The sequence below is a fragment of the Canis aureus genome, chromosome 20 (genome assembly GCF_053574225.1).
Source record: "Canis aureus isolate CA01 chromosome 20, VMU_Caureus_v.1.0, whole genome shotgun sequence".
NCBI classification, from domain to species: Eukaryota; Metazoa; Chordata; class Mammalia; order Carnivora; family Canidae; genus Canis; species Canis aureus.
In genome coordinates this window covers 54388354-54407810 of record NC_135630.1, presented here as the reverse complement: position 1 = coordinate 54407810, position 19457 = coordinate 54388354, and the positions used below count along the sequence as shown (strand labels likewise).

Here is a 19457-nt window from a genome sequence, read left to right as displayed (position 1 = left end):
TCCCAGGTGACCCAATATTTTTCTCTTTCTTAATCTATGTTCCTGTTTTCTTCATTTTTGTCACTTCATTTCTTCATCCTTTTTTTACCAACTTGTGCAGAAAAACATACTAGTATTTCTACATATATCCTTCTTTTAGTGATAAAAGATGGAAGAGAACTTTTTGCCACCAGTTTCATTAAAATTGAACATTCTAGGAAAGGAATTGATATATCTGGCTTAGGTTATGCAACCACCTTTAATAGTTGCCAGAAAGGGGTAATATGATCACTTCCACCCAACCTAAGGTCATGGTGTATCAATTTCCTAGATTAGAGGACCGACCAAAGGTTGACATTTATAAATATCATAGCCTTATAATAACGAATTTCATATTAATTTTATCTCTGTTTTTCTCATTTTTGCTTTTAAAACTCCACAGTTTAATTCCAAATACAAGATGGTTGTATCTGCTTACTGTTTAATTCCTAAAAGTACAGTTTGGGCACCATTTTAACTGCAGCTACCAATTTGTTTCAGGAATCATATATCATTTTTTTCTTTGTGCTTTACTTAAATACAACCTATATAGGCTTAATATGAGAGCTTTCAACAAATAATTTCATGCTAGGGTCTTCCATCACACGAAAACCTTGGTGGGCAATGTTTCTAAATTATTATTTAACATTTTCAACCTTATGTTTTTTGTTGAATCTTTGTCCATATGTTTGTCATGGCAAATTATTCTTTTACTGGTTCACAGTAATTTTTTTCTCTTGAGATATTCTGCATCTATCCTGTATTTCCTCTTCATGGATGTTTTCTAGAAGGAAAAATCAGAAAAATACCCTCAACCATTAACAGATGTATTTTTTCATATTTTCTGCCTCCATTTCTGTACTTTGTTATTTAATAGGTATCAGGATAGTGCAAGTTTCAATATATAACTTTCTATTCTTTTAGAGTTTATATAGTTATGTGTTATATATTAACTGAGTGTGGGATTAGCTGAGAATAGATTTTATATTATTAAAGTAGGACATCCTTGGAGCTTACTTATCCCTTTGAATATTTTATAATTCCTCACTATAATTTTTTGATAAAAAGTGTTATTTTGTTAAAATTTTCTTAAAATGAAAAAGAAAACAAGGTAATAGCTGAAAATGTGCATCAGGAAATAGGGAAGGAATTTGCATGTGTCATCCACATATAATTAGGAAATATAATTAAAATGGCTTTTGAGTACTGCACTTTATCAATCATTCTGGTTCCTGGACTTTACCTCCTGAGAAATGTATTCTATCTTAAAAAAAAAAAGTCTTAAGAAGAATCCTGCTCCCTTTACCAAGATTCTGAAATAGAATGAATGAATAAATAAATAAATGAACTACTGAATGAATTTAGGAGATGAGAAAAGGTACACATTTCATCAAAAGTAGATGATAATTTCTGGTGGATTTATACATCAGAGACAGAATGATGTCCTGCGAAATAATCTGGACCTCTGTTATCAATATAAAAGAAAGTATTATAATATTGTACAGCAACCAACAATATCTATCACTGGGAGATAATAATAATGCTTACCTCCTGGGTTACCGTATGAATTCAATGAGTTAGTATATGTAAAACATTTAGATTAGTGTCTATGGCTTATTAAGTTCTTATGTTTTTCATCCTCAAACAGTAATCATTCTGGCTAAGATGGAGTAACAGGGACTGGAATTACCCTTCCATCTGAATCATACAACAACAAAGTCACACAAAATAAACAAAACATTATTTTTAAGAAGCTGGCTATCAGATGATGAAAATTAAGAAATCCTGAGAGATGGAAACCATTCAAGGATACCGAAGTTTGCCCCAGTTTACTGTCTTAGTAATTTCCCGGCCACAGCAGAGGGATGGGAAACTGAGGCAGGGCCCAGAGGAATTGGTCAGCTGAGAAAAGGTACCTGAAAATCCAGGGAAACCGAGGCGGTTGGAGTTCACAGGACAAAGTATTTGAAGAAGAAAATGGAATAAAGAAGCCCCCTGGGCATGTGCAGAGGGTTCTCCTTCAGGATGAGCGGTGTTGAGCACTACATGCAGGTGAGAAAACCACCCAACACTGAAGAATGATCATCTAAAAGGATTGGAGGGAACAGTGCCCAACATGCACACAGGGCCAGGGGCAGTGCTTGTTTCCACAAAATGGGCTGAAAAACTTCACAGAGCATTAGAGAGAATACTCACGATGGACATGCCTCACTATTATGGAATAATTATTCCCATCTGAACACTCCTCTGGATCTGAATAACAAATCATAGAAGTAATAATTGAACAAATCAGAACTGTTCCAAGTAACTAAATTGAATCCCAGAACAAAACACAAGAAGATTTTTAGGAATGAAAAAAATCCGATATCCAACAAGGTAAAATTCACAATGTTGGGCAGTTAATCAAAGATCAACAGGCAAAATGAAGCAAGAAAATATGACCCATAATGAGGAAAATAATCAGTCAATTGAACTGACACACAATGAATATAGATACCAATCATTAATAAAAACAATATTACAACAGTTATCATAAAACAAGCAGTTATTATTACTCTATTTCATATCTTTAAAGAGTTATGTTGAGACATGGTAAATACAAAAAAAATTGAGAATTAAATCTCAATTGTAAAAACTATAATGTCTGAGATAAAAAAATACACTGAGTGGGATTAACTACAGCTTGGAAATTGCAGGAGAAAATAATAGCAATAAAAAGTATTCACAGTAAAACAAAGGGAGAAAAAGGACCTAAAGAAATGAAGAGGTTGTTAGTGAGCAATGAAACAACTTCAAGTGGCCTAATATAGAGATAATTGTTGTCCTAGAAGGAGGAGAAAGAGAGAAGAGAAAGAAAATATATTGAAAGAGATAATGGCCCCAAATTTTCCAAACTTGATGAAAACTATAAATTCACAAATCCAAGAAGCTCAAAGAACTCCAAACATGAGAAATATGGAAAAAAAAAACACAACTATATGAGGCTTAGCATAATGCAATTCTTCAAAATCTGTATGAAGAGAAATTCTTAAAAATATACAAGGAAAAAAGACATGTTAGATACAGAAGAACGAAAATTTTTAAAATGACATTTGATTTTTTTTTTTTTTTTTTTTTGGTCTGGACACAGCAAGTGAGAAGACCATGGAACCACATCTTTACAGTACTGAAAACCAAATATTGCCAATTTAAAATTTCATAGTTGGCATATATATATATATATATATATATATATATATATATTCCAAAATTGAAGGCAAAATGAAGACATTTTCAGACATATAAAACCTGAGGAAATTCACAACCAGCAGACTTGATCTACAAGATACTGTAAGTCTTTTAGACAGAAGGAAAATGATGGTGGATAAAAATCAAGATTTACATAAAAGAATAAAGAGAATAGAGAATGGCAATTACATGTGTAACTATACATATTTTTCTTATGTTTAAATATTTCTAAGGGGTATTTGACCATTTGAACAAAAATAATAATGTATTGAGGAGCTTAGAGCATAAAATGTGAAATACATGGCAACAGTTACGGTCCTCTGGGTCATCTAGAGTGTTTCCAGCATTGGCTATTTAACTGATAATGTTGTTGGCTATAAAATTATAGGATAATCACCCTGAGTGCAGGACTTGTGTTCAAATTCTAAAAAAAAATAAAAACGGGTGTAGGCCTGGGATTTTGAAATTTTTGTCATACTGCCAGATGGATTGCTCTAGGACTTTGATAGTCATTCCACCTCTGAGTCTCAATGTGTAAATCTCTAGAATGAGGCCATTAATGCCACTAAATTTTACTGATAAAATGTGTGATATTAATAAAAAATTATATTATTTGATTTGTGTCTACTGAAGGCTGAAAAATGGGATAAGAGGACTATCACACTTTAACTGATGGCTCTCTAAATATTATTCCAAAGATGTGTTCCTTATGTCTTGAATCACAAATACGTGGAGAAAGAGATCAAATAGAGAAAAAAGAGGGAAGAATTTTACTTTTGAACTTTTGCACGTGGAAGATTACAGGCATAACTGGAAACTGTACAAAGGCCTTGCAATTATGGATTGATCTACCTGTATATTTTCAGAACTAAGTAATGTCTACCACTCCAAGGGGGGATTAAAAAAAAAGCATAATAGTATTTTTTTAGCTATATACAAATGATAAAAGCAAAGACATCAAAGTGGGTAGCCTTTCAACTCATGCTCAATTAGAATAAAAGTTTGGTTGCTGTTTTAAACATTTATGACTAACTAACTGTGACAGGCTCTCAGCTTTGCAAACGGGATGATTTTCAGTTGACTTTTGATCTGACTGACAGCTCCTTATACACTTCAGTGTTAGTTTATAACACACAACCCCACATCTGAATACACATGTGACTAATTAGGGACTGTTTATGGATCATCCACATAAATTTAACACACAAGAGTGAAGGCATTTTAAACTAGAGGTCATAGTTTTAATGAAATAGAGTTAATTAACAAAGGTGCTTGACCTATTTTGTATTGTTAAATTTTTTAAAAAATGAATACAATCTAAAGAAAAGAGTGTTTTGCATGTATATCTGATGAGACATATCAGATCATTTTAAAAGTTAATACTATGATTATGAATAAAAATTATGTAGGTACCTTTTAAAAAAATGTTTGGATATAATCAACTTATACCATAGACAGAACTTTGGATCTTCATTTCTAAGAACTTTGTGTTTTGTCCCAAAAGGCATAATATTCAGTGCTTTAAAGGTTGGATTGCACTCTGACTCTCAGGCCTAAATTTCAGTTTTATCACTTATTAGTTGATGAATTTATTCAAATTACTTTATCTCAGGGCACCTGGGTGGCTCAATGGTTGAGCGTCTGCCTTTGGCTCAAGGTGCGACCCGGGGTCCGGGGATCGAGTCCCACATTGTGCTCCCTGCATGGAGCCTGCTTCTCCCTCTGCCTGTGTCTCTCTCTCTCTCTCTGTCTCTGTCTCTCTCTCTCCCTCTCTTTCATGAATAAATAAATAAAACCTTTAAAAAAAAAAAGTAAAGCCATTCTTTCCTTAAAAAAAAAAAAGCCACACATATTACCTAATGTCATCGTGCCTTAATTTTCATATCCGAAGCATGGGGATAATAATAGCATCTACCTCAGAGGATCGTTGGGAGAATTAAATTTGGCAATGCTTAAGAACTGCTCAATAATTGCTATTATTATATCAGAAAAACAATAACTGTTAGTTAAAAAAATGGTTATACTGTGCCTTGGTGAGAAATGAAGAGGTAATTCTATAAGGGGACAAAAAAATTCTTAGGACATATATTTATTAGTAATATATAATAATTATAATTATGTTCATAATACAATACTTTAAATATGTAACAAATTTAGGAGCATCATTGCCCCAAATCACTCCTTCATCTATTTTGGATAGAGAGGATTACTGTTCTAAAGATTTGTCTGAAGAAAGAGACTACCTCTGAACTCAACATAATACCTTGAATGTCATCTAGTGGAGCTGCTCATGATGGCCCACCATGCTGGATGAGGTGGGAAGACGCAGGGACTTCAATAAATTCTCTGTAGACCTTTGAAGATAATAGTGACCTTGACATTTCCTCTAGACACATCAGGTTCTGAATTTTTGCTTTTACTGAATTAATTCCTTTCATGTCCTGATGTTTAGTCTCTTACTCCATGTCATATCACACAGTAACTTTACTCATTCTAGCTTACCTCTATAGCCCAAGACAGAGTACAGCCACTGAAAGGTGGACCGTTCTACCTACCTTCCTAGAAGCTGCCATTTTCCTATCCAAGGCATCCACTTTTCTGTGGGTTTTTCTGCTTTCTGTGGCAAGAGTATCTTTGATGATTTGGGGCTCACTAACCCAGACACAAGTGTAATCCATGAATGGAGAGTTAACACTTCTGGAGATGACAACCAATGGGAAACAGGAACCAGTGATCAGAGGACTCCAGACTCCTATGTTTCAGAGATAACCTGCACATTTCTCCCAGACCATGAAGGAATGAAGACCTATAATAAGGATATTGATGATGTGCTACTACTCTATGTTTTTCTCCTTCCTTTTCTCATTCTCCTTATTCACTTGTTCTCCTTTAAACCATAAATTACTTGGACACAAGTATTTGTCCATGTAGGCTTTGCTTTTGGGGGGAATCAAAATTAAGTCATTTCTCCAAATTTTCCTGGCACAAGATGCTGGGTTAGGAGACTTTAATAAATCTTTCTTTCTTTCTTTTCTTCCTTCCTTCCTTCCTTTATTTTTTTCTTTCTTTCAAGATTTAGTTATTTATTTGAGGGAGGGGGAAAGCATGGCAGAGAGAGAGGAAGAGTCTTTTAAAAAGATTATTTATTTATTTATTTATTTATTTATTTATTTATTTATTTTAGAGAGGGAAGGAGGGAGGGGCAGAGAGAGGAAAGAATCTCAAGCAGATTCCCCACTGAGTGCAAATCCTGACACAGAACTCAGTGCTCAATATCATGACCTGAAACAAAACCAAAAGCCAGACACTTAACCAACGGAGCCACCCAGCCACCCCTAGACATCTCATTTCTTAAAAGTACTCAGATCCTTCTATGACTAGAAACTTTCAACTTTGAGCAATATTTCCCCCACAGACCCTAGTCTTCCAGCAAGTTCCATACCCTAGTCTTCCAGCAAGTTCCATGGCTTGTCCTCTTTCAAAAGCTCTCTCTTCATTTACTCTCTCCTCCTTCATCCTCTGATTCATTGTAACTTCTCAAACTAAGCATTTTATCTATTACTTCTTTGCCTGGTTCATGATAGTGATTATCTATGAAGTGTTTACTTTTTTTTTTTTTTTCCAAATGAAGTGTTTCCTAATCAAAGTTTGTTATTTCACTAGAGAAAAATCTCTGGGGCAAGAAGTTGAAATAACATCTTTTCCTCTACTTATACAAGCACTTCTTACTTAATGTACAAATTCTAATAGGCTACCCAGTAAAAAGAGACTATTTTTTATCTTCAAGAGACAATGTCAAGAGATACTAAGCAAATACAGTCCAGCATAGTGAAATAGATATTCTTTGATTCTTTCCTCAATATTTGGATGGATCCCATTACCTCAGAGGAGTATGGCTTGCCTCTACCAATCCTCTGTGTTATTTAGAAGTAAGTTGTTATATTTGTATAGTGGTCCCTGAGCCTCTTAAGAGGCAATGCAAAAACCCTAAGCCAGTTCTTTTTGAGAACCAATGCTCCTTAAACTTCTTTATTCATCAATTATAACATTCTTCATTACATTCTGCTGTCCTGGAAAGCACATTAAATCAATAGAGAAGAAATAGTCACATGAGAAGTTGAGATCCAGAGTGGTTACCTGAGCTCAAAAGCAGAATATGGTTGTTCATATTAAGTGAGGCAGAAAGCCTTGAGTGTTTGCTTAGTGTTTATATTTATGTAAGAATATCTGAACTTTTGGGCATAAACTAATATTAATATTAATTTAAATCTTAATTTTGGTAGCACATATGGAAGTGCCATTTGGCCTGAGTAGCACCTGGACTACCAGTAACACCACTGCCATTGAAAGAATGATCTTAGTTCTCTCTATGAGAATGAACTTCTCAAGAAAAGTGAAAAGGAAATCAATAAGGGTGAGTATCACAAGATCAAGCAAAACAGGCATTCAAAATTGAAAGAGTGATTGAGGCCATATGCTGAAGAGAAATTTGAAAGAAGAGTCACTGTAAATTTTGATATCAAAATAATGTAATACAGTGGCAAAAAGTTAAGGGTACTGAATTCAGTGTGATTCCCAGAGTGACCACAAGACTTTTGATGTTTTAATGTCTTGTTGTTCTCATCTGTATTTAGCAGACGTGGTATAAGGAGAAGACATAAATGAGATAGTCTGTGTATTTAACTTAGAGCCTGGGATACAGCAAGTAGTGTCCACAAATCAGTTAAAATATTTCATAAGCTTCAGTTAAGAGTGTTTTTAAAAGGTTAATCTGTATGGAAGCCATTGATATGAGTCAGAATACATCATGGAAAGTTATGGAAGGATATGTAAATGAGTCAGGGATGCAAGTTCGCTTAATAAATAAATAAAATCCCTCTTCTTTGTACTTTTGATTAGTTAATGATTAAATATAAAATTGCAAGACCAACGTGGAAAGGAAAAGTTACACAGCATATGTAGAGGAACATGCCTTAGACAGGAAAATTAATGGCTTTTCAATGATGGAAAAGATGAAAGACAAAATATTTTACTGGTGTTATTTTCTATTATCACATAGCTGTTGACATCGGACTTAATAATTTAGTAAAAGGCTTGCTTTAGAATACGGTGTCATTGGAGATGGCTGAAGATATCTTTATGGAAGTGTGAGAACCTTTGCAAAGGATAAAAGGCTTGCTTGGATTCAGAATGAGATAACATGTCTTTAGAAGAATGAGAACAAGGAGTACCATGGACAGTATCTCTTCTAGATTAGACCTTTCTGCCCCCACCTTCACTTTTTTGCCATAGCTATGTGCCACCTACACTAGTACTTATTTAATATCTTTCTTTAAATCAACTTCTTTTAAAAAACTTGAATATTTGTATCACCTAAATATTGCCTATATTCCCAAACAATAATACCTAAGGTATTTTTAATATATTCATTATCCTTTATATAATGCATGTTAAAGTAAATGTGCAGCTATCTCAATTTTTAAACAATAAAATCTGTTCATGCATTGCTTCAATTAATCCTGTCAACCATCAGTGATAAGCTTGCTATACTTTGAGAAGCAGTGTAACAAGGGATAGAATAGGAAAAGAGAAAGGATGCAAAATAATTTGAAGTTAGAGGTTATCATTTGTGCCCAAATCTGTAGAACTCTGAGCTATCTGGGTCAAGAACTCTTTGCTGTCCCAGGAAACAAAACAAAATGCTTTTTTTCTTATTTTTAGGATCATATCAGAATCAGAAATGTGGTGCTTCTATCAATCCTATATTGTAAAATCCAAAGATTGCTTGCTTACGATGTGATTCTCTTGGTTTGTAAGTCTTTAACAAACATTTAAACATAATTTAGCACATACTTTTAAATCTCTCCTTCAAAGTTTGGGATTTTCAAACATGAGTGCTTTATTCAAAGCTTCTGAGTTTGCTATAATCCTGAGATAGGACCAAGTGAAACTGGGGAACCCTTGCTTATTCAGACCACTCCTTTAATTTTATATCTCAGGATATTTTACGTAGGTAATATTTTAGCACCATGCCCCATAGAGTATCTCTGGAACTTTCTGAGAATCTGCAGTGTTAAAGTGCTCAAATGTCTGAGGAACTAACATTTTCTTGATAAAATAATGCCTTCATGTCACAAAAATGAAACTGTCAGCTTTCCTTTGTAGGTTTTTCTCAAGCTTAAGAGCAGGTCCTTGACAGTTCTAGAATTGCCTTTAAATATCTTATTGAAATGTAGATTAACACTGTAACATGTTATAATGGTTGGAAAACCTTTCCCTTTTAATACTTGTAGATAAGCAAGTATTAGTAAGTATTAATATCAGCTGCTATATTTTAGCATTTTTCCCCCTAAATGTTGTTCTTCCCCAGGACCTAATATTTAGATTCATTTTAAAACAGAGCACATTACCTAAGCCTGGAATGTAGATTTTGTAATAAAAGTTAATGTAGGTAGATATGTCTTTAGAACATCAATTTTTACTACTCAGTCATTATCCAGTACAGGTTAAGGATTAAAAGCTTTTGCTCCATCAAGTATCTAGAGGGTCAAAAGATCTAAAATGGAGAAAAATAATATAATACCCCGTAAGATTTGAACACAGTGTATTAATTTAACAATACTCAATAAATATTTATTTATTATTTTAAAATTATAATCAAGTCTAGGATAACACAAGTAAAAATAAAAGTCCCAGCCCTCACATTTTGGAGTTGCGATGTTTTGTCTGGAGGCTGCTGCCCTTCTCATGATTACCTGTGCTACACAGGTGAACAGGGCAAGAGGGAGGGCCTGTCTCCTACTCCCTCTACCTCCGTGACCTTCAGCACCTGCTTCAAGACTACTTCCTTTCATTTTTGAAGCCTTGGGTTTGATAATGATAGTAATCTTATTAGTGCCATTAGCAGTCAGGATATATTGATCACGTCCAACACCAAGTAAATACCTGACAAAATAGATTCTGTAAGTAAATGATTCCTTTTTCCTTAAGTAAATGCCAGACATTTGATTTTACTTGATCACCTCCGCCATTGTTAAATAAATGGTATAATGTGTCTTAACAATTGGTTAGAATTGCATAAATATATAGAGTGAATAATATATAATCATTGAATGTTTATTCATATCCAGAACTGTGCTAGAAATCATGAGAGATGCAAGGGAGGTAAGACATCGCCTTGTCTTTGTGGAAAATACAATCATATTGGAAAGATTAGATGGATATGCTTCATTTCAACTAGGAAACTGTGGAATAAACCAAATGATCTAACTCTTAAATGTGTACTAGAATAAACAGGAACAGAAACAGCAGCATCAGTAATAACTTCATTTATGAGGAGGTAGAAATGAATAATTTGGAATCAAAATTTGGGCTAATAATTTTTCTGCAAATCTTAGTGGTATTAACTTAAGCATAGAACTCACCTATTGGGGACTCTAATAAAGAAATACCCCAGGTTTTATAAATTCACTAATGAAAACATGCCACTACAGTTTTATATGTATCTTGTGCTTTGCAACCTCTAACTTTGCCAAGAATAATTACACAAACATTTGATTACAACCTAGGATGGATGTTAATACATACAGACACAGAGGAGGGCAGTTTGCTAATGGAAATGCTGAAGATTAGGTGTTAGAGCTAGTGCCCTTTTCAAAATTAAATGCATAAGATAAGAGAATTTCTCTAATAAATTGCTGTTTACACAATTATTTTCACTAAATTAGGGATTCTACTTACATTTCATTTTTAAGTGGAGGAATGAGATAAAATATATAGCCATTATTCATCTCTATGCTTAAACATAAGTATTTTTACTTGCATACATAAATAAGTAATGTGTGTATCTGTATGAATGTATGTGTATACATACATAGCATAGATATATGTATACACACACATTCCTTATCTGTACATAAGTTTATTGAAATAGTTTTATTAAAAATACTCAAGAGATCACACAAGCTATTCAGGTCCCATATGCTGTAGTAGTTATCTAATTTATTATTATATATTTATCTAACAAAATAGTAGATTTTGAAATATGAATGTTCTTTGGCAAAGGTGGTATTAAAGACTGTGTCACAGAGATGGAATTGCTTCGATACTACAGCAAGGAGATGCATATCAAATGTATATAAACATCTGGACACAGATAAGAAAATATTGGCCTTATATCAAATGAAATGGAAACAATTTACTTAAAAAGTTTATCAGAAATGAAACGGCAAGAGGTCAGAGCCAGGTATGTAAAACCTCCAGGGCCTCTGATCCAAAGGAAAAGAAAAAAAAATAAATAACATTAAAATACTCAATGAAATGACCTCAGTCCTACAGTAGTTCTTAAATATAAATGTTAAATGGTTAAATTGTAGAAAAGAATTGTTTCTTCTATACCATCTGATAAATGAGAAGGCATTAAAGCACTTCCTTGGGAAGTATTTCCTGTCTTCAAATGCAAGATTAAATGTGAACTGGTTCACTGTGAGAGTGCTCATGTATGAGCTCTTAAAAGGGAGAAATACTTGGTTTTCCTAATCAAGGTTAAATGTGATATCTGAAAGGAAAAAAAGATCCAGAAAAAAAAAAAAAAAAAAAACTTAGCTAAGCCTGAGCAAAGAAACACATTTCAGGAACACATTGTGAGTTTCTATTAACATATAATAACTGAATCAAATGGGTAAGGATTAATTTTACTAATTATTCTTTTTACAATCTAGAGCATTAGAAGATTAGTTATTCCAATAATCATTTTTAAAATCTAGAATCACCTGGGAAGCTTTTATAGATTTATTTATTTATTTATTTATTTATTTATTTATTTATTTATTTGAGAGAAGGAGAGAGAGAGAGAGTGTGTGTGCATAAGTGGGGGTGGGGCAGGGATAGGCAGAGGGAAAGGGAGAAGCACACTCCCTGCTGAGCAGGAAGCCTGAAGGCGAGCTCCATCCCAGAACCCTGAGATCAGGACCTGAGTCCAAGGCAGACAGACACTTAACGGACTGAGCCATCCAGGTGCCCCTCCTGGGTAGCTTTTAAAAATACAAATCTGTCTTCTAAAATTTATTAATTCATCCAATATTTATTTAGCACTTAATGTGTTCTAGTCACAGTGATGGAGGACGCAAAGATGAAAATACGTAATGCTTGCCTTCACAGAACTCAGTCTAGGATGGGTGGGGAAAAAATTAAGAAAATTAATCTTTATAATAAAAGTCATACAATTTTAAAACAAGGAGTTTGAGAGTAAAAGATAAACACTGATAGAAATATTTTGAGCAGAAAAACTTGTCATAGGTTTCATTCCAAGGACAGAATTCTTACTGCTGTAAGAGGATGGATTGAGTATAGGTGTTTGTGACAGAGAAAGCAGGTAAACCAGTTAGCGGATCATTGCAATAGTTCCGGTAAGAAATGACAAAGGCTAGGAGAAAAATGGTGTTCAGGATACTTTGTTTGTTCTATCCAGGCCTGTGGCCCCCCAAATATTAATGATTATGAGTGACATCAAGGGGTTTCTTAGTCTTTTAAATTCCACTTTAATGGTTTAGCTAACGGGAAATACCAGCCTGAGACTTGAGGTTGGCAACAGAATGAAGTTTGATTTTGATTCCCCAGCTCCTTCTGTGCTTTGACTTCTGCTCTTCTGTCAGAGGACACGGTTTATCTCAGACATCTCTCACCACGGACCTAGCCTTTCTGGTTTCCAGTAACTCTTCCTTCCCTTTGTCCTTTCAGCCTTCGTTATCAACAGCGTCTTGTTGCTTGTGCCGAGCTGTGGGGTCTTAAAGTATTTCTGGTTGATTTCCACAAATATTACTTACCCTATCTTTTAAACATATTTACATTAAGCATTTCCTTCATATTACCCATTTTAAGTGGGTTACTGTTTTAGGGAAGGACCCTGAATGTTACATTTGGCAATTGTGGAGAAGACATAGACATATTTACATGCATTTGAGAAATACGGAAGACAGGATTTAGTGGTGATTTAGAAATGGGGTGGTGTGTAAAAGGGAGATATCAGGGATGACTTTCAGGTTGCTGGCTTGACCAGTGGGTAAATGGAAATACTCTTTATAAGAGATGAAGATTCTCATCTTTAGTGGAGAATTTAAGGGGAATGGCAGCAGATCAAGGCTTCTGCCTGGACCAAAACTTTTTGAAGATTCTATTTATGTATTTGAGAGAGAGAGAGAGAGAGACAGAAACAGAGAGACAGAGAGAGAGAGAGAGAGAGAGAACATGAGCAAGGAGAGGGACAGCAGGGATCCCTGGGTGGCGCAGTGGTTTAGCGCCTGCCTTTGGCCCAGGGCGCGATCCTGAAGACCCAGGATCGAATCCCACGTCGGGCTCCCGGTGCCTGGAGCCTGCTTCTCCCTCTGCCTGTGTCTCTGCCTCTCTCTCTCTCTCTCTCTCTCTCTCTCTCTCTGTGACTATCATAAATAAATAAAAATTAAAAAAAAATTAAAAAAAAAAAAAAAAGGAGAAGGACAGCAGACTCCCTGCTGATCTAGGAGCCTGATGCAGGGCTCAATCCCAGGACCCTGAGATCATGACCTGAGCTGAAGGCAGTCGCTTAGCCAACTAAGCCACCCAGGTGCCCCTGTCTGGACCATATTGAGTGGAACTCTCAAGCCGACCATTTTTAAATTAGTCAAAATTCAGAAGAGCAGGATATAAATCTGTATACATTTTGTTGAGGTGAAGGCATCAATGTCATTTCAACAGAGAACAAAAATGAACAACATATAACAAAGTTCAAATCCTCAAGAAGTTTTTGGTCTACTGGGGAAGAAGTTATGAAAAAAACAATAAACTACAATGTTAAATTAATCCTACACAATAAAAGTACAAGAAAGTATAATATAATGAGAAGACAATGCATTTTAGAGGTTGAGAGAAGTGACAGCTCATATTATATCCCAATAGATACATGTTGAACCGGTGAAAAAAAGGAGGAAGACTATTCCAGGCAATTGAAACAGTATTTATCTTAAATCTCTGTGGAATAAAGACATTAGTTCATTTGAGAAAGTAAAAATTGGCCAGTGTGGCTGAAGATGAGTGAGCAAAGGAAGACATTGCATGAGGTTAGGTTGCTGAGGTTGACAGAAAACCAGATTATTAATTAGGTCATGACTGTTAGGTCCAGACTACTGGGATGCTATTTTCCACCTAGTCCTAAAGCAACTTTAATGCAAATCTTAAAATGCCCACCATTGTCATACAAACTCCACTCTGAGATCTTGTCCCATGCACATCAGATAAAATTGGGATACTCAACATTTTTCAAATTATTTTACAATTGTACAAATTGACTCATCTATTTTTGTAGTAAAACACTACTTGATAAGGGCATTGATGGAAAAGAGAGAGTATATTTGACAAATCACGTGGAAAACAAAAATGTATGGGTCTAATATTTCTGTATGTCTTTATTCTTTAAATAGAACTTCAATCAATTGCAAATAATTTTTTTGTTTTTTATTTTTAATTGCAAATTATTTTTGGTTTTCCCTTTAGGTACCCTTACTCTTTATGACTTACTACATATGAAAAACAAACCTATTATATAGAAATACTGAGAAGTAAAACCCTAAATATTATTTAAAGCTTATACTGGACATTTTCACTAGGACTTTAACACTAAATTCAGTTATCCTAGTCTTTTTGCAAAAGCTAGTGCTTTTGCTAGTTTAATGGAAGATGTTCATATCTGAACCTCAGGTTGCCTGTGGTTACTTACTGTGGTACCCATAACAAACACACAATGAACAAATTATAGCTCTATTCAAGGATAATACATTTATTCTTCAAATGAAGAAAAACTATTTTCAAAAAGAGCTCATTCTTATTCAGTGCTACTATATGCTAGGCACTGTCTTAAAATCTTCATATATATTAAGTCATTTACTCCTTGTAAAAATCCTATGACGCAGGGACTCTTATTATCAGGGTTTAGAGATGAGGCAACTCAAACATAAGTAGTTACTTAACCTGTCTAAGGATGCCCAGGCAGCACACTGTAGCCTGGAAATCAATGTGATGGTCTTGCTTTAGCGTGTCATTCTCATGCAGGCGCCATGCTAATCTTCTCTGTATCATTTCAATTTTAGACTATGTGCTGCCAAAGCAAGTGCAACGGTCTTGCTTTAGAATTCGCCTTCTCAGCTCTCACTGATTGGTATTTTCCCTTAATGGAAGAAGATCCATTTAGGGGCAAGTAAACTATCATATTATTGAGTAGGTCTCAGGTCAAATTGTTATCAGTGATATTTTCTTGGGTGGCAATGTCAAAGAATTGGAAACTTTTGCATCTTATAGAAATGGGCAAAACTGGTCAGTAGTTCTTATAACCAGGAATATGTCACTGCAGAGATAAAGGGATATTTTTATCACTTTTGTTTTTCAATTTAAACACCTATATGATAGAACTGAGAAATGAATTTGAAGCAGTTGCTAGTTTGATCTAAGCAGATGTAAAACTGACTTGCTAGAATAGGTCTAACTGTCTTCTAAATGATGGGAAATTTGGCAGAGGAAGAAAGAAAAATTATCTATCTATCTATCTATCATCTATCTATCATCATCTATCTATCTATATAAATATCTATCATGTCTATATATCTTCCACACACATTTCTTATAATACTGAAATTAAATGAAGTCTGATTGTAATGAATATTTGCAAATATTTTTGAAGAATAAAATTCCAGTAATTCTCTAGAGTTGTTTCTCAAGTTTAAAATGTCTGTAAAGAGCAGAAGGCATATAAACTTCATTTTGTAAGATTTTCTTCCTGTCAAGATGATTGGTTTTGAGAAGCATCTGAGGGTCTTAAGGCCACCCACCATTTTAATAACTCTGATTGTTCTGTGTATCATCAAGTCACTGTGTCCAATCTGGACAGTTTCATTTTACATAACTATAAATTTTACTCTCTAACTGTCATTATTATAAATTGATCTCAATAAGAAAATGTTCATCATTGTTAAGGGATGGGGGAAAAAAGCTCAACACAGCATATATTTCAAGCTTCCAACAATATAATCACACACTTCTAAGTATACAATTCTACGTGTGATTCAAAGTATAAAATTTCTAAATACTATTTTGGTCTTTTATATTTCCCATTTTATTTTTTGCTGTCAATATAAATTTAGTATCTACTGAGAAAAGGGTCTCAACTGTTGTTAAGGATTTTTTGAAGGTTATTGTCATTTGTAATTTCTTTTCTATGAGATATTTCAGTGTTCAGAATTTAATTCTAGGATGAAGTGTCAAATATGAGGTTGCTGGCTACATAAATACTAACCCCCTACCCCCAATTCAATTTCAAAGAGCAATTCAGGTGAGAGTAAATAAATAAATAAAAGGTTTGGTTAATGTTGGACATTTGCTTGGTACCGTGTCATTCAAAACTCCTTCCATTTAAAAACAAAATTTGCATTGACATATGAATGATGTATAATGCAGCATAATTACTTACGGGGTCTTTGAAAAGAGAAGCCCCCTTTTTTCCAAGTGATTTAACTTTGAAAAGGAATTACTTCACATGCCCAACAAATACTATTAAAAAGCATTTTATGAGGTTTTTTCCCTGCATATTTCTACACATGGACAGACTATTGTGTGTTCTAAAACCTGTATTTACATGACACACTTTTATGGTCCAATGGGCAAACACTACTTAGTCCTAAAATAACATCACAGTAATGACTACAGTCAAGACAGCAAGAACACTCCACCATTATTATCCATATCAGACTGCACCAGATGGGGTATGTGTGGTGGAGTGCTGACAGTGGCGAACGCTGAACAACTCTTTCTGGTATTTTTGTGTACTCTTAGGCACAGCAATATTACATTTAAAATAAGCAGTGCATCAGTTCTTTCATTTTGAAGAAATATATTGTATAATATATTCCTTTCTTCTTTTGAATCTAGTAGAGAAAAAAAATGACATGGAAAATTGAAGATGGCTTATAGTATATGGGATTTAGCCAAATTTCACTGGGTAAAAGGCAAGTTTCCAACCTCAGTAGTATTGATCCTTTTGTGTTGGGTCATCCTTTTGTGGGAACTGTGCTGTGCATTGTAGGATGTTTAACAGTATCGTTGACCTCTATTGACTAGAAGCCAGTAACCAAACCCCAGGGAGTTGTGACAACCAACAGTGTCTCTTTGCGAAGAATGAACTCTTGAACATACACATACTCTTTGAACATATTAAATTACAAGGGTTGGCTTTGTCAATATCAGAGTTTTATAAGTCTCTAGATGTAAGATGTACGTTTTTTTCTCAAAGTATACTTCATTCATGTGTATTCATTTGTTTTCCCTTCAGTCATGGTTAGAGTATATAAGCATTTTGCATCTGCAATATTATTTCACACATTTTATATTGACAGCAAGAAAATAAAATGGAAAATACCGAGTCAAATAATACATGGGGACATATTTAAGAGAAAGGCCTCAGTGTTTATTGAGGAGGAGAATTGGCTCCTACAAGTCCCCGTTGGGTCACAAGCTCCAGGAGACCTGCAGCTCTAGGCTAATTCTTGCCCAATGTTAAGAAAAATACTTAAACTAAGGAATACTTCATGACAAAAGTGGCTCCCTCATAAAATCAGTGGAATTTTCAGTTACATTTCTCATCTCCTTATGCTTTTGGAATAAAGACACTGTTTCCCAGAACTCGGGTAGTTGGAAAGAAGAATGAGACAAGATTATTTACCACATCACTGATTATAAACATGACTAGAATTGTAAAAATAAAGAAAAGAAGTCAGACTCTTTGCTTCTGCTTCATTTTGAATGTCCACCAGTGGGTCTAATTATCATGCTGGAACTGTCAATTCTGTCATTAGGCGTAGTCAGGGATTCATTGTTTTAGTTAATCAAGAGTTGTGCTTTGCAGCGAGTAACCATATATTCACGAATTATCAATTTTAAAATTACTAGAACATAATAAGAGTGTACTTATTACTACATTTTTCTCATATTAGTTTTTTCTTTGATAATTTAAAAAGGCTTTCAGGATATTTTGTTTGCTTTAGGGTTATCACTATAAAGCTAAGTCATTATTCTGTAGCTATGAAGACGTGCCTTCTGATATATATCTCTGCATGATATAATGCCAGAAAAAAAAATAGCTCTTAACACTCAGTATTGGCATTGAAATATTGGTAAGCGCTAAATAAATACAATGGCAAAAAATAATAGTCTATATTATACATACCATTGTATTATTTTTAATGCACGGTATCTAATGTTATAAAAATTCAATAAATAGTGAAAAAGATAAAAGTTTCACTCATAATCACAAGTTCCTAGTAAGTGATCACTATGTATGGGCTAGTTTGCTCAATAATAAAGCACAATAATAAAGCATAATTTTCAATAGAGAAAATTAATGTGATTATATTTCAGGAAATATATGTTTAACATTATAGCTTTAATATTGCATTAATTTTCAGGATACATGCAATTTTTCCTTAAACAAAATTATTTAATGTGCCAAATACTGACCTGTCATTTTATATTTCTCCAGACTTCAGTAATCCAAAATAATTTGACCTACTTATTCAGGATTATCAAGTCTTCTCAGAAGCTAAAGTGTAAAAAATATAAAGCAAACCCTTGATAGGTTAGGAGAGAGAATAAGATCTGTTTGGATGAGCAAGCACCTTAATTCCCTGAATAAATATATATTCTATATCAAATAAGCTTGGTCAATTTCTATATTTACTTTAATTTTTAATGCCGTTTGCTTTGTGGTTCTCAAAAACATTTCTCTTACGCATAGAGAACAAAATATGAAGCATTCTGTAGTTAATTTTTACAATTTCATCAGCTGGTAGCAGAGGACCAGTTGCTTAGTGGATAATGTATTGGCTTTATATTCTAAAGGACAACTTCAAATCCTGTTAAGGTTATATTTTTATTAAAATTTCCATTAATTTTTCCATCAATGTGATTATAGATTAACATTAATTAATTCTTACCATTTTTGAAGAAATAAATGGAGCCATATCTGATTCAAAGTTAAACAAGACACTATTCAAGGTTTCTTGGTAACCCTTTCCTGGGTTCAGAATTGGTTGGGGAGAAAGGGAATAAGATGTCTTTAATGGCATTTTATTGAACTTAGCAATTTAAATGGCCTACCCTGATTTTCAAAGATATCAAATTACCATACGGATGAT

General features: G+C 34.0%; 1 long non-coding RNA gene and 1 other non-coding gene across 2 annotated transcripts in view; one reads left to right on the top strand and one right to left on the bottom strand.

Annotated features, from left to right (window-relative positions):
* The window catches only part of LOC144291987 (uncharacterized), a 57150-nt gene that overhangs the window by 32839 nt on the left and 4854 nt on the right, over positions 1-19457 (top strand). The window contains exon 3 of the long non-coding RNA XR_013359527.1: positions 7530-7660. This is a non-coding gene — a long non-coding RNA (uncharacterized LOC144291987). The remainder of the gene's footprint in view (positions 1-7529; positions 7661-19457) is intronic.
* LOC144292037 (U6 spliceosomal RNA) lies at positions 15283-15385 on the bottom strand. The gene has a single exon (XR_013359577.1). It is a non-coding gene; the product is annotated as a U6 spliceosomal RNA (small nuclear RNA).